Source organism: Schistocerca gregaria, chromosome 5 (assembly GCF_023897955.1).
Source record: "Schistocerca gregaria isolate iqSchGreg1 chromosome 5, iqSchGreg1.2, whole genome shotgun sequence".
Taxonomy (NCBI): Eukaryota; Metazoa; Arthropoda; class Insecta; order Orthoptera; family Acrididae; genus Schistocerca; species Schistocerca gregaria.
In genome coordinates this window covers 46,279,553-46,295,483 of record NC_064924.1, presented here as the reverse complement: position 1 = coordinate 46,295,483, position 15,931 = coordinate 46,279,553, and the positions used below count along the sequence as shown (strand labels likewise).

At 41.8% G+C, this 15,931-nt stretch overlaps 1 non-coding gene across 1 annotated transcript; it reads left to right on the top strand.

The window, feature by feature from the left end:
• Positions 1–8,019: 8,019 nt before the first annotated feature.
• Trnas-cga (transfer RNA serine (anticodon CGA)) lies at positions 8,020–8,094 on the top strand. Its single transcript has one exon. It is a non-coding gene; the product is annotated as a tRNA-Ser (tRNA).
• Positions 8,095–15,931: the final 7,837 nt, after the last annotated feature.

The following is a 15,931-nucleotide window of genomic DNA, read 5'->3' as shown; positions in this document are numbered from 1 at the left end:
ATGGCCTGTTTCAAGAAACATTGAAGAATTAAAAATTGTTGATAATTAGCAACCACTTGTTTACGTAATGCCTGTTGGTTTTTGTCTCAGGAGCTTAGGCCGACGTTCGGTTAACGATTTTTCTGGCGTTTCGCCAACACAAGTGGCTGTCGTAGTCAAAGGTTCACCATCCGTAACCTTGGTGGAATGAAGTCGAGCCGGCGGCGGGAGATTATATGAACCTGTAGAGCCAAACGTCCGAGGGCTTTTCCCCGGTCTTGATCACTGTGCTTCTTCCCTTGCTATCTGCAGCGGTCGTTCGCAGCAGAACGGGAATGCAGTAACCGCAACTCTTGAGTATTTTTTCTTTATTTTCAGGAGATTTAGAGGACATTTGGACATTCAGTATTCTATCAGAATCCTTGATCAGACCTTAAACCCCGCTCCTCACGCACGATAAGTCCACTGCTTGACAATAATGCGTCACCAGCTTCAGTGACTATTCCTCCCAGAAAAACTATTTCAGACGGATGTTTGTTTATGCCCGAATGGTAGCTCAGTTTTGTGAGAGTCACAGTTCTTTCCAGCAGTCTGTCTGCAGCCGATCGACACCAGCGAATACAAGGAGTCGGCTAGAGCCTCGCAAATCTACAGTGTTCTGCCCAGCAGCCGAGCCGTAACATCCGCGTACTATCGGGAGCGCAGTCATTGCAGTTCACCTCATTCGCTGCCAGTATATCACTTGAAAATGGATGATTCACAACTTCATTCATTGTCTTAGTGCGAGAACATCCTGCCTGGTACAGCTCTAAACAACATCAATAAAAGGACGCTAAAGTCAGAGACGATTTGAGGATCGTTGTTGCAGGATTTCTGAAATAGCCAAGTGATTAGAATACTTTGTTTACATAGAAGAGCCGGCCGCGGTGGTCTCGCGGTTCTAGGCGCGCAGTCCGGAACCGTGCGACTGCTACGGTCGCAGGTTCGAATCCTGCCTCGGGCATGGATGTGTGTGATGTCCTTAGGTTAGTTAGGTTTAAGTAGTTCTAAGTTCTAGGGGACTGATAACCATAGCAGTTGAGTCCCATAGTGCTCAGAGCCATTTGAACCATTACATAGAAGAGCCAAAAAAACTGATACATCCGCCTAATACCGCGTAGGGCCTCCGCGAGCAGGCGGAAGGGCCGCAACACGACATGGCGTGGACTGGACTAACGTCTGAAGTAGTACTGGAGGGAACTGACACCATGAATCCCTCAGGGCTGTCCATAGGTCGCTAAGTGTACGAGGGAGTGGAGATCTCTTCTGAGCAACAGGTTGCAAGGTATCCCAGATACGCTCAATAATTTTCATGTGTGGGGAGTTTGGTGGCCACCAGAAGTGTTGAAACTCAGAAGAGCGTACCTGGACGTGTGGGCAGCTCCATTGTCCTGCTGGTATTGCCCGCCGGAATGCACACTGGACGTGAATGGAAGCAGGTCATCAGATTGAGTTGTGTCTAGACGTATCAGGGGTCCCATATTGCTCCAATTGTACACACCCACACCATTACAGAGCCTCCACCAGCTCGAACAGTCCCCTGTTGACATGCAGGGTTCATGGTTTCATGTCGTTTTGTCCATACCCGTACACGTCCATTCGCTCGATACAATTTCAAACGAGACTCGTCCGACAAGGAAACATGTTTCCAGTCATCAATAGTCCAGCGTCGGTGTCGACGAGCCAGGCAAGGCGTAAAGATTTGTGTCGTGCAGTCATTAAGGGTACACGAGTGGGCCTTCGACTCCGAAAGGTCGTATGTATGATGTTCCGGTGAATGGTTGGTACGCTAACACTTGTTGGTGGTCCAGCATTGAAATCTGCAGCTATTTCTGGAACGGTTGCACTTCTGTCACCTTGACCGATTCTCTTCAGTGGTCGTTGGTCCCGTTCTTGCAGGATCTTTTACCGGCAGCAGCGATGTTGAACTGATGTTTTACCGGATTCCTGATATTCACTGCATACTCGTGAAATGGTCGTACGAGAAAATCCCTACTTCATCGCTACCTCAGAGATGCTGTGTCCTATCACTCGTACGCCCACTATAACACAAGTTCAGATTCATTTAAATCTTGATAACCTGCCATTCTAGCAGCAGTAACCGATATAATAACTGCGCCAGGCACTTGCTATCTTGTATAGGAGTTGCCGAACGCAGCGCCGTATTCTTCCCGTTTATATATCTCTGTATTTGGATACGCATGCCTATACAAGTTTCTTTGGCGCTTCAGTGTATTATGTTAATTTAATTTCAATTTGTTAATTTGAGAACATCTAGAATAAGCACAATTTGCTGTCGGACTGTTCTGCTTACTTGTTTCGGTTGCCATGGCACTGAACCGGCGTTACTACTGAAGTAGTCAGTGAAACCTTTTCATAGATAAAGCCTTCAATATCTTCAAGGCCATTGCTGCCCACTAATGGCATCACATTTTTTGATAAATTTGGGGAGTCCGCAACAGCGAAAAGAAAATGGCTCTTCCTCTTCAGAGACAGCATTTCAGAATATATTATCGGGCCCGCTGGCAGTTGTTCCCAAATATTCTCTCAATACTGTGTTAACAGCAGTAGGAGTACAAAATATTCTAAAAAGGTTGACTCTGGAGTGCAAAGGATTTTTCAGAGAATCTGTAACTGAATATAGCTTAATGGTTTTTTGTGTAAACATCGTTCCTTAAATACAGTTTCATTTTATCAGATGACAGTTTGAAAGCTTCGTCTCCTACCATTACGAATGGTAACTCTATATCTGTTCTTACATATCGTGGAGGAGCATAAAATTAATCATTTTCGAGGCAGCTTACCAATATTTCCTTTTTCAGTTATGCCACTGTGACATTCCTTTCCAGATGAACCCATTAACTAGTACTACAAATTTGTTGTTGGTACCTACAAAGCAAGTAAGACTACAGAGAATGCATTTAAGTTATCAAAGAACTGAGAGCCATTTCTTCCAGGAAGGAATGATCGTTTAAAATGTTTGCCTTCCACCACTAAAATTCAGTTCAAAAATTCCTTCCTTCCTTCAGATTTTTTGCCTGTTGTAAGAAGGAATTATATTGGCAGTGTGCCATGAAAATAATTATGCAGAAGTCTTCAATATAGGCTTTCAACTCTTACTTCACAAAGGAATTATTTAGCTTGTAACGTTCTTTAAATTGTTAATGAGAAAATAAACTTCAAGATTACGTTGAACGAATGTCTGAACTGTGGAATGGATACAGAATTCGAAATTTCGTGTGGCGTGTTGTAACTGCAAGTGGTGTGCTTACTCTGTGTTATTGTTAGCAAAACTTTAGACGAAGAAAGAAATACAGTCACTGCAAAATACATTCAGCCCCTTAGGCTCTGAAACATCTGGCCCTGTTCAAAACTGATAATGTTGGCCCCTGTGCACATAGCAAATAATTTGTCTTACTTGTAAAGCAGCAATGGAGTAATGCGATATATTCTGGTCTCTCATAAAAAAAGAAATATAAATATGCTAACTGTAGGCTCAGCAGTGTGCAATGCTGGCCATAATAGTTGAAATGCAGATAAAATTCATTTGGCTGATAAACGGGAACATTTAAGAAAGTCCAACTTTAAAAAATATGATCCGGACAGGGACGCGGTACTGATTATGGTGAATTAGAGACACTCAATTTTTTATCAAAATTATATTGCAAGTTAGGTTTGTCTTTTCAAAAACATCTGACAATTGAAGTTACATTACTCACAATTGATTCACAAACAACGAGATTTAAACAGCAAGTATTATCTAACTTCACTAATCCAACATAAATGCAAATCATCAATTTATATATAACTCTGTTAATAAGTCTTAGAAGCATTACAAAACTGATATATGTAGCTAGCCTTTTTATCAGATCAACTAAAACTAGGAGAGCTTCCTACAACTCTTATTCCAACACTATAATAATCTCAGACCAGAGATCTTTGGCTCTGCGGTCGCGTAGAGTCAGCGATCTGCATTATCGAGCCTATCAGAGACATGCATCGTTTATAGTATACTAGTTTCACTTTCACTTATTAATATCTTATCTTATTCTGGTGCTACATACAAGTGCTCCCAGTATATTCCTTTCAAGCTCTGTGATACACTAAATGCAAATGATATAGATGTGTGGCTTGCTCCAGTCATTAAGGACCAGAAAAAATGAATGAAGTCATAATTTCAAAGTTTACAAATATCAGGACTATTTTCTCGTGTTTACTGAATTATGATCTACACTGTCTAGTCAGATTAGTGTGACTACCTGTCAAAAAACTGAAGAATCACCTTTTGCGGCACGGACCGCAGCAAGACGAGCAGAAAGGAAGTCAGTGATGATGCACTGGAAGTTACTGGCAGGGGTGTTTAGCCGTGCCTACTCCGGTACTGTGGCTAGCTGCGATAGGTTTCTCGGTTGAGTATCCATGGTGCGCACTGGCAGATCTAGGTAGTGCCACACTTTCTCGACTGTGTTTAAACCTGCGGAGTTTGGTGAACAGATGAGTACGATAAACTCATCTGGTGCTCTTCGTACCAAGTATGTACACTGTGAACTGTGTGACACGCTGCGTTTTCCTGCTGGTAGTTGCCATCGTACCAAGGAAAAACAAACTGCGTATGGGAGTGATCATAGTCTCCAAGGACCTTGGCACCAATGGAAGTGCACAAAGTGTTATACTGAATGGATTTTTTTCCGTGAATGTCGAGTTAATTTCAGTCTTGACGTTGCCACAGGGAGTACTGGAAGTGGCTGGTTTACCCTCGCTATCGTCCGATGTGAGAATGCGCCTCTACCTGGATTGGAATCATTCGCCGATCGAGATGTTATCGCCTATAAGACCTGGCGTTGTGGAATATATCCTAAGTCGCAATCGAGACCTAGTTATGTATATAGTGCCTTTGTGCCTTTCAGAAAGACGAGATCACCCAGGGAACACCACGAAATCATGGCACAGACCATGATGCTTCCTCCTACAGCCTGGGCCCTTACGACGATTGTTGCAGAGTGTTTGCTATTAGAGGTTTCACATCGGTTGCAGCATAAAGCGTGATTCATCTGAGAAGGCCACCCGTCGCCACTCAGTGGAAGTCCAGTTGCGCTGTTGGTACTCTGATTACGGCATTTGTCAGGGATGAACAGCAGTCAACGAGGGCACATGAACGAGACACCTGCTGCGGAGGCCCATAAGCAGCGACGTTCGCTGAACGGCCGTCGAGGAGACACTGTTTGTCACCTCTTGGTCCATTTGGGCGGTCAGCTGCTCAACAGTTACACGTCTATTCGCCTCTATAAATCTCCGCAATTGTCGTTCACCTGTGTCATCTATGCCCTGTGGTGCTCGCCATAAAGGAAGAAGAGGAAATGGTGTGCCTGGTTGGCTTCGTGGTTTCTGTTGTTGATAGGCTCCCAGAAGACTGACTATAAGTATTACCTTCAGTGGTTCAAATGGCTCTGAGCACTATCCAACTTAACTTCTGAGGTCATCAGTCGCCTAGAAATTCGAGCTAATTAAACCTAACTAAACTAACGACATCACACGCATCCATGCCCGAGGCAGGATTCGAACCTGCGACCGGAGCGGTCGCTCGGCTCCGGACTGTAGCGCCTAGAACCGCACGGCTACTACGGCCGCCTTACCTTCAGTGGCTTCAATATTTTACTAGACGGTGAACTCCTTCAATTCTCTCTTACGGAACACACAGCTTATGAAGAAAAATTACCCTGTTGTTAAGACAAGAATTTTCATCATTCTTGTTTTTAATTACAATAGTACGTTAGCTAAAAACGATAACTTGTGGTTTTCGTCTAGTCGTCTAAGGAGCGTATTGTGGGAGATTTACACAGTATTGTTTCATTCTGCTTAAAAATTAAATGACATTCGAAGCTGTATTGGTCCTCTGCTCGTCTCTTTTTACGTGTGAACTGCTACTGCCCACGTCACTAGAGGCTAGCTGTACCTGCTGACCGGCCAGTGTTGTCCAAGTTAAGTGTGCCGGTAAAGCTGTTGTCCCGTATTATCGCTAGGTCGATGAGCACATAACGCGCAGCACAAAACTCACCCTTGTTATCGTACTAGACAGTACTCGAGACAACCTCACTGCAGTCTCACATGAATCGGAAATCCAATGAGGTTCCAGCAAACGTGGAAGAACACATAGTGCAATGTTTACATCAGGTTTATTCTCACGACGAACGGATTATAGCTCGCCCTCTCTTTGCTCAATAATGCAACCTCTGTAAACCAAAGACTGTGTGTCACTCAATGTGTCCAACACACAAAGATACTTAAAGTGGCAATATTCTGAATAAACAGAAAATTTTCATTATATTTGCATTCAAAGATGCACAAAGTGTTAATATACCAAACTATCTCTGATTTACTAGCATTTCATTTGTTGTATAAACATTTCAACTTTACTTCGTTTATAAAACTGGCAAGGTTGACTGTGACCAACTTGTCTCGAAACGTGCGAACGAGAAGCCATACTCACTACCCGTCACTACAGCGCACCGTCATTTCATCGACACCAGTCTCTTGCATAAATCATAACTTCTTTCCTAATTATCTCCTTTATTGACTCGTTATATCTGGAAACAACTGTAGCTTTTGGAGATTCAATAAAGAAACTTATTTTGATTTCCTCTATTTCATAAATGAAAACCATATGAAAGATCTGTTCTCTGCAATACATCTTAACATTTTCTCCTTCGGGTCTACATATTTTCTGGAAGTAAATGCACTTAACCAGTTTCTATCTTCTGTACCGATCGTAGTCGTAAACTACAAGACGATTTAAACAGTAGAAAAAAATTAATAATGCTGCGGATGTGTTATGGAACAGTAACCGCAATGAATTCATACTTCAAGCAATAGAAACGTGGTTATTTACTTAGACTGCTTAACTACAAAATCATTGAAGGTCAAGTGGGCCATTAAACATGTGAGACCATTAGCAGTGAGAAGCGTAGCTGCACCTCCTACGAAATCATCTGACAATGGATTGACGTTAGTGTCATAGTGTGGAACGGAAATGCCCTATCAGTTGGCTGGTTTCTCACGGGTGTTGCTGGAGAGGGGCTAAGTTTTCATTTACTTACCATAATGAGATCTTTCCTGACATCTATCAACAACTTATCACCTCCAATATAGCGAACACCTTCTCCATAACGTTCGCGTTACACTGAGGTGATGAAAGCCATGGGATAGTGACATGCACATATACAGACGGCGGTAGTATCGTGTACACAATGTATAAAACGGTAGTGTATTGGCGGTGTTGTCATTTTTCTCAAGTGAAAGGGTTTTCTAATTGATTATATACGGACGACGGGAATTAAAAGATTTTGAACGCAGGGTACTAGCTGAAGCTAGGTGTATGGCACATTCCATTTCGGAAATCGTTATGGAATCCAATATTCCGATATCAACAGTGTCAAGAGTGTGCCGAGAATACCAAATTTCAGGCATTATCTCTTACCACAGACAACGGCCGAGAGCAGCGGCGTTTGCGTAGTCGTCAGTGCTAACAGATAATCAACACTGCGTGAAACTTCCTGGCAGATTAAAACTCTATGCCGGACCGACACTCGAACTCGGGACCTTTGCTTTTCGCGGGCAAGTGCTCTACCACCTGAGCTACGCAAGCACGACTCACGCCCCGTCCTCACAGCTTTACTTCTGCCAATTCCTCGTCGCCTACCTTCCAAACTTAACAGAAGCTCTCCTGCGAACCTTGCAGAACTAACACTCCTGAAAGAAAGGATATTGCGGAGATATGGCCTAACCACAGCTTAGGGGATGTTTCCAGAATGAGATTTTCACTCTGCAGCGCAGTGTGCGCTGATATGAGACTTCCTGGCAGATTAAAACTGTGTGCCGGACCGAGACTCGAACTCGGTACCTTTGCCTTTCGCGGGCAAGTGCTCTTCGCAGGAGAGCTTTTATTAAGTTTGGAAGGTAGAAGGTACTGGCAGAAGTAAAGCTGTGAGGACGGGGCGTGAGTCGTGCTTGGGTAGCTCAGCTGGTAGAGCACTTGTCCTCGAAAGGCAAAGGTCCCGAGTTCGAGTCTCGGTCCGGCACACAGTTTTAACCTGCCAGGAAGTTTCATATCACCGCACACTCCGCTGCAGAGTGAAAATCTCATTCTGGCAACACTGCGTGAAATGACAGCAGAAATTCATGTGGGACGTACGACGAACGTATCCGTTAGGAGAGTGCAGCTAAATCTGACGTTAATGGTCTGCAGCTGCTAACGACAGACGCAGCGTCTCTCCTGGGATCGCGACCATACTGGTTGGGCACTAGGCGACTGGAAGATCGTGGCCTGGTCAGGTGAGTCCAGATTTCAGTTGGTAAGAGCTGATGGTGCCGGAAACGTAACCATGGATCGATGTTGTCAACAAGCCACCGTACAAGTTAGTGGTGGTTCCATAATGGTGTGGGCTATGTTTACATGTAACTGAACCGATCATTGAAATCGTTATATACTGCTACTTGGGACCATTTGCAGACATTCGTGGACCTCATGTTCCCAAACAACGATTGGTTTATTATGGATGACAATGCGCCATGTCTCCGGAAACAATCGTTCACGATTGATTTGGAGAATAATCTGGACAGTTCGAGTGAATATTGGGCCACCTAGATTGCTCGATTTGAATCCCATCGAACATTTGTGGGATATAATCGACAGGTCATTCCGTGCACAAAGTCGTGCGCTGACAACACCTTCGCAGTTGTGGATGGCATAGGGGCAGCATGGCTCAGTATTTGTGCAGGGGACTTCCAACGACTTTTTGAGTCCTTGTCACGTCGAGTTGTTGCATTACGCCGGCCAAAGGAGATCCGACACGATATTAGGAGGTATTTCATGATTTTTGTCACCTCAATGTATTTTGCCGATGGCGCCGAGCAGTACTTTTAACCATTTAAGTAACGCTTATGCCACTGATCTTGAAAGCTTTTTATTATTTTATTTACTACAAACAATCGATTGTATTTGTATTGATAGGTTCACAATAGTTCCCCTGATAAGTACAGATACCGGTTTTATGTATCTTTGTCGGTAGGCTTAAGATATCAGCCAATAAATGAGTAATGGTGTGAATATTTACCGATGACCTTTGAGTCACTCGTTTTCAGAGCTGGTTTTGTATTCAGCCGTCATTTGTCACCTGTGGATTTACTCTTTCATATCTTCTGGTACAAACGACGTCATTTCGTATATTATAAAGCATAAAATCAATACGGGAGTCATTTATATGCATATTTACAGCTATTTAAGGTTGAATAACAAGTAAACTGTTTTTGTTCTACCGATTTTTGTTTATTTTTAATTAGTTTTTGGCTTACTGGGCCATCCTCAAGAAACAATTGACCAGCGTTTGCAAGGAATACTAGTTCTTAGATAACAAAACATTATAAATCAAGGTTCAATACACTCGCACAGAATGTTGTGAACCAACTTTTGCCTTTAATTTTTTAAATTACACTTTACACAGTGGACAATATTAAACACAGAACATAATTAAAATACACGATATTACAGTATTTCATTTTACATTGTTATAATGTTGAAGTTTCAGAGATGCGGCAGGTAGGGAATATGATAAGAAATTCTGTTTTCTTTTGATTTAATGGAAAATACAAAGGATACTGATGTCAGGTCCACACAGAAGTGCTACATATAGCCAACAAAGTAAGAAAACTAATCATGCTAGAAGCACTTGAGGTAAACAAACATTTAGCTCGAAATCCCCAGCTGGTATCAAACGATCAATTACAGATGAGCACTTCCCACATTCAGACTTCACGTGAGGCAATCAACCAGCCACATAGCCATAGGCTGTCACAATGACAGATATTGCTAAACAAAATTTAAAAAAATAGAATTTCGTATTCGTTATCTTGCTTACATCACAAACTTCAAAATTATTACAGTATAACGAGTAATACTGTAATATTGTGTATTTTAATCATGGACTGTGTCTGATATTATACATTGCGTAAGCTATAATTTACAATGTAAAGATATTTGTTGTACACATAAGTGGCTAATGCTCAGTTAGAAGCTCTTAACGAATGTGACAACCTCACAAACTTTAGCACTATAGCCACATAACTCGTGCACTTTCTTTGGTTTCAATAAAATGCCATGTAATCTCAAGCGTGTTTCAATTTTTGCCTCTCTACCTGTGTTATTCCGTGAAGTATTGAATGTTCAAATGTTAAGGGTCTAAAGGATAATATATCTGAGGGTGCTCGCAACTGATCAGCAGCAATAGATCGAATAATACGAGGGCTGTGGCGGTTTATTTGCGCATTAATTTCATTAAAGTACTGTGAATATTAATAAGAATGATAACTTTGCAACACTGGATGCAGGTGATTTCAGGAGGCAGGTCATATCTAACAGCAATTAATAAGCAAGTGAAAAGTACGATTAGAATTAGGAATATTTTGTTAACAGCTACGAGGCGCCTTTATGGAAAATAAGCGGTAAATTCCGCAATTGTTGTGATATTATAAGATAATTGTTTATTATAAGCATTTGCCATGAATCTCACAACTGCCGTTTTCGCAGGCGAAATATATCGATACTACATAGTAAGCGTTATGTGTAGCAAGAAACAGTTTGTAGATTGGTTTTTGTACCATTGGTTTGGCTAGATCCTACAGAATGATAGCATTGTCCCTAGTGAGAGTACAGTGCGGCAGTCCATGTTGCGCTGAACAGCTGTGCGGCTCTGATTGCCGACTGTTAAATCGAACAACAGGTAGGAATGCACGTGATTACTGCGTCAGTGTACAGTCGACTTCCTAGCTGTGACCCAGATCACAGGCAGAGTAGCGGCTTCTCTGCTGGAGCGGAACTCCTCAAATAGCGGGTTGCCCCGCGGATGGCTGCCGGAGCTTCGGCCGGGGTCCCAGAAACAAACGCCTTCCGGACGGCAAGCGCCGCCATGCGGTACCCTCTGACCGATTCCAGGGGCCACACATCCGAGTCAGTCCTACGCTGCCTCAGCTCATGGCTGCTCTTGGAAACATTTCTATACGTCATTCTGACATTCACAGCACCACATTTGCCCCTGTTGGCCAAAACTGGAGTTAATTTATTTTTTCAACGTTAATCGGTTCCGCATTAACGTACTAGAAATATCTCCCAATTTCCGCTGTCGTACGGTAATTGCAGTCCACACTGGACCACTCTGGGCATCTGCAATTTAGTCATAACCATATAGTTAATTCGAACATTCAACACTGAAGCGTCAAAGAAACTGGTATAGGCATGCGTATTCCAATACATAGATATGTAAACGGGCAGAATACGTCGCTGCGGTCGGCAACGCCTACGTAAGATAACAAGTGCCTGGCGCAGTTCTTAGATCGGTTACTGTAGCTATAATGGCAGGTTATCAAGATTTAAATGAGTTTGAACGTGATGTTATAGTCGGCGCACGAGCGATGGTACACATCTCCGAGGTAGCGATGAAATGGGGATTTTCCCCTACGACCATTTCACGAGTATACCGTGAATATTAGGAATCCGGTAAAACATCAAATCTCTGTCATCAATGTGGCCGGAAAAAGACCCTGCAAGAACGGGACCAACGACGACTGAGGAGGATCGTTCGAAGTGACAGAAGTGCAACCCTTCCGCAAACTGCTGGAGATTTAAATGCTGGGTCAACAACAAGTATAAGCGTGCGAACCATTCAACGAAACATCATCGATATGGGCTTTCGGAGCCGAAGGCCCGCTCGTGTACCTTTGATGACTGTGCGACACAAAGCCTTACGCCTCGCCTGGGCCCGTCAACACCGACATTGTGCTATTGATGATTGGAAACATGTTGCCTGGTCGGACGAGCAGGTGGATGTGTACAGGTATGGAGAAAACCTCATGAATCCATGGATCCTGCATTTCAACAGAGGACTGTTGAAGTTGGTGGAGGCTCTGTAATGGTATGGGGCGTGTGCAGTTGGAGTGATGTGAGACCCCTGATAAATCTAGATACGACTCTGACAGCTGACACGTGTGTAAGCATCCAGTCTGATCACCTGCATTCACTCATATCCGTTGTGCATTCTGACAGATTTGGGCTATTCCAGCATGACAGTGCAACACCCCACATGTGCAGTATTGCTACTAAGTGGCTCTGGGAACACTCTTTTGTGTTTAAACACTTCCGTTGACCACCGAACATCCAAGACATGAACATTGTTGTGCATTTCTGGGATGACTTCCAACGTGCTGTTCAGAAGGGATCTCTACCCACTCGTACTCTTACGGATTTGTGGACAGCAGTGCAGGATTTACGAAGTCAGTTCCCTCCAGCACTACTTCAGAAGTTAGTCGAGTCCATGCCACGTCGTGTTGCGGCACTTCAGTGTGCTCGCGGGGTACTCTACACGATATTAGGCAGGTGTACCAGTTTCTTTGGCTCTTCAGTGTGCAATAACTGTGTTATAAAAGATTAAAACAAATTTTGTAACTTTTGTATAGCAGGGACACTCCAACGTCGGGTATACATAGGGCTGGGCAAACTATACTCGCGTTCGAACGGGTTCGAGATTTCCCGAGACATCGCTACGTTCGATGCAACATCGAGCTTGTTCTAATAGTCACGTGGCATTTGGCTCGTGAGGCTCATGTGCAAAGGGTAAGCAAAAAACTGCGAACTAGCCACAACAATAAACTCTCCACAAATTTGACAGTTTCTTGAAACAATGGACGACGTAGTATTAAATCTCTCCAATGTGCAAATTCCTATTGCTTTTGAAAATAATTACAATACGAGTTCTCGTAGAGTACCGGTATGTGTGGATATATAAACATTTATGACGAATGTTAAGTACAGATAACAGACAAAGATGTAAATGTCGGCCTCCAACAATGTTTCTTGACTAAACACAGTATTTCATTCGTTTCTGAGAGGCGGTAATTATCAAGTAGGTTGTAAATGAGCAGTACAATTCCTATTCACATACTAGAATAACAGATAAAAACTTTAACCTGATTTCAATCAGTTTGAAAACAAGACGACAACATTCAGATGAAACAATCAAGACAATTAATCAAGAATTAGTGCCGAACAAGCTAGGAATAGGGAAGAGTCATGATCGAAATCTTTTACTTATTTGTTAGCTGCTGTTGTTACACGTTACCTGCACCCTAGAAGATATTTCAGGCCGTGTTTTCTTTATTTTTATTGTTAAAATCAATAGCGCATTAATAACGCCAAGACAGATCGTGATAGTACCAACAAAAGCCACCAGACCGCAGGCCGATCAAAATCTCGAACAGAACCCGAGAGTTCCTGAACTGTGATGGAGACTGATACAGCAGTTCGAGTCGTGTCAAAACACAGCCCTAGGGATACAGTTTTATATAAACTCTGTGATAATGTTTGAATGGATAAAAGGAACTCTATGGAATACACGCGGAGAATGACAGCGAGACAGCAGAGAACAGAAAGAAACATGATCTTTCCTGTGAGTGGAAAAAGACGCAAAAGTGTGTGCCTCCGGCTCTGCGTATAACAGTGTCTTGTAGCTGCGACAGGCAATGCAATTTTCATGCGCCACAGTGCGTTGATGATCGAGAAGGAGACTTGAGGAGGATTGAGGAAGAGTCAGAGCTGGGAACGACCGAACGAAAATAATCGATTTAGTCGGTTTTTGGAAGACAATCGACTCATTCGGTTGTAATTTTACGAGTCGGATGAATCACTCATTCGTTCTATTGAGTGGAACTAGTCCGTGGAAACAAGCGAACGAAAACAATCGACACAGTCTGTTACAGCAGGGAGCGACAATTGGAGTCGCATGATCCCCGACACTTTCAATTCTCTGCGGAAACATTCGATCGTTTTAGCATTGTTAAATCATTATTGTTTACTGCACTTTATTAGCACTTGTCACTACTTTTATTGTCGTTCCGATATTTGCTTGTTATTGAGTGTCTATACGTAACTTTCAATTCAGTTTTTTGTTCATATTTGTGAACAGACATTTACTTAATAGTAAACTTCGTGTCTGGTTCGAAATGTCGAACCAATCAGTGGCGTGGGTATGAAAGCAGTCATATGACTGGATAAAAAGTGATCCTCAAGATTAATTCAATGCGATGTATGTCGGCAAGGATGATTAATACTCTGGAACTATATTAATTACAGAAATTCCTAGAAAATTAACGAATGATGACAAATATTTCTTGCGACAAAAGTACTTCCGAAAAGTAATGATCTAAGCTTAATAAAGAAGTGATTAAGCCATCAAACAATTAAAAAATATTTCCTATATGCGTTCTATTCACGTCATCTCATTATTTACTGAAAGACATCTGTCGGTGATGAACACAAACCAGCTGGAAGGGAGAGAGAGATAACTTCAATAAATTTAAATAAATAAATAATTCTTCATTTAAAATCAGCCAGGAATCCGTATTTAATGACAGAAGGACGAAGAATTCGTATGTAAGTGTTTAAATATATAAGTTCTGAACATAATTCATTCTTACAAATACACTTCTTATTCACCTCTCCTTGAAGTAAGATACGTCATCTGTCTCTTAAGTTGGCAAATCTAATCATTGTCCATTCAAGGAGTTTAAATTAGGACGAGATGGCATTATCTATGCTGAGCACGGACGTCAGTTGAACTGTTGAGTATGTTTATCTATGGAGTGAACGTAGTCTACGGCGCGTGTTCTCAACATCAAACTGGGGTTGTCTTTTTTGTAACAGCGGAAATTGAATATTACACGTATTCGCCTTTTTTATACACGTTTCTGCACGTTTGAGTTTTAGTTATAGCTAAGGTGCAGTATTGTCGTTGCTACGGATGTAAAGAGAAGTTTGTGAGAAGTGGACCAGTTACGTTTCATAGTTATGTATTACAAATGAATAATTGTAAATGTCATATTGATATGAGGTATTTTATATGCTGAAAAATAGAGAGACACGGTATTATAAGATCATGTGTTACAGAAATAATATCGTTGATTTATGGCCATGCATTTGGGAGACAAGTACTCGATTAATTTGCAAGTGTGTTTGAGCAAACTGCCAGTCACAGTATATATGTTGGTGCAATGTCCCTATGCAGATAAAACTTATATATAACAGTGTTATTAAGTTCCTTCATTTTATATGCGTTCTCAAACCACTGTGTGTATCTAAGTCCTTCTGCATGAGACAGTTTCCTATACAGTGTCATTGCAACCTAATTAATTATAACACATTCAGCAATAGGAATCAGTGCAACAGAAAACCTAAAAAAACAATGTTGGCTGTCAGTTCTTGTATTACTCCAAAATTCGAGAATTGCTCTCGTATTTTTCATTTATTTATTTATTTTATTTTATTTATCTTTATTGCGTAGCATATGGCTTTACTTTTCTGAAGAGATGATGAAAAAATATTATATCTATTTGACTTATCTATAAAAAGCAGAAGAGTAAATAAAGAGAGGATGAAAATAAAAATAATGAACAAACAGGTGGTGCAAATAGCTTACCTTATTTACAGTGAGAATTTCATAGTTTCAAATTAGTTGTTTTTTCGGGACACTTCGGTGCCATCTACAGTGTCGTTGTAATGTAATTAATTAAAACAGAGATTCGACAATATGAATTAGTGCAATTGAATACGTAAGAAAACATTGTTAACTGTCACTTGTTATCCCGTTACCGACACAAATAAATGAAGTGGAATTGAGCTATGATACTGTGGCGAAAAAACACGATACCACAGCTCTTTGTATCTTCAGTTCCTGTTATCAAACTGTTAAGATGTCTGTAAGTTTTACGCTACTTACGAAGGTGATTTGTCTGTATCATCGGATTGTCATATCTACCTGGCACTTCGTCTGCACACCATAAAATGGCGTGGAAAAGAAGTACAAACATTGTTTAA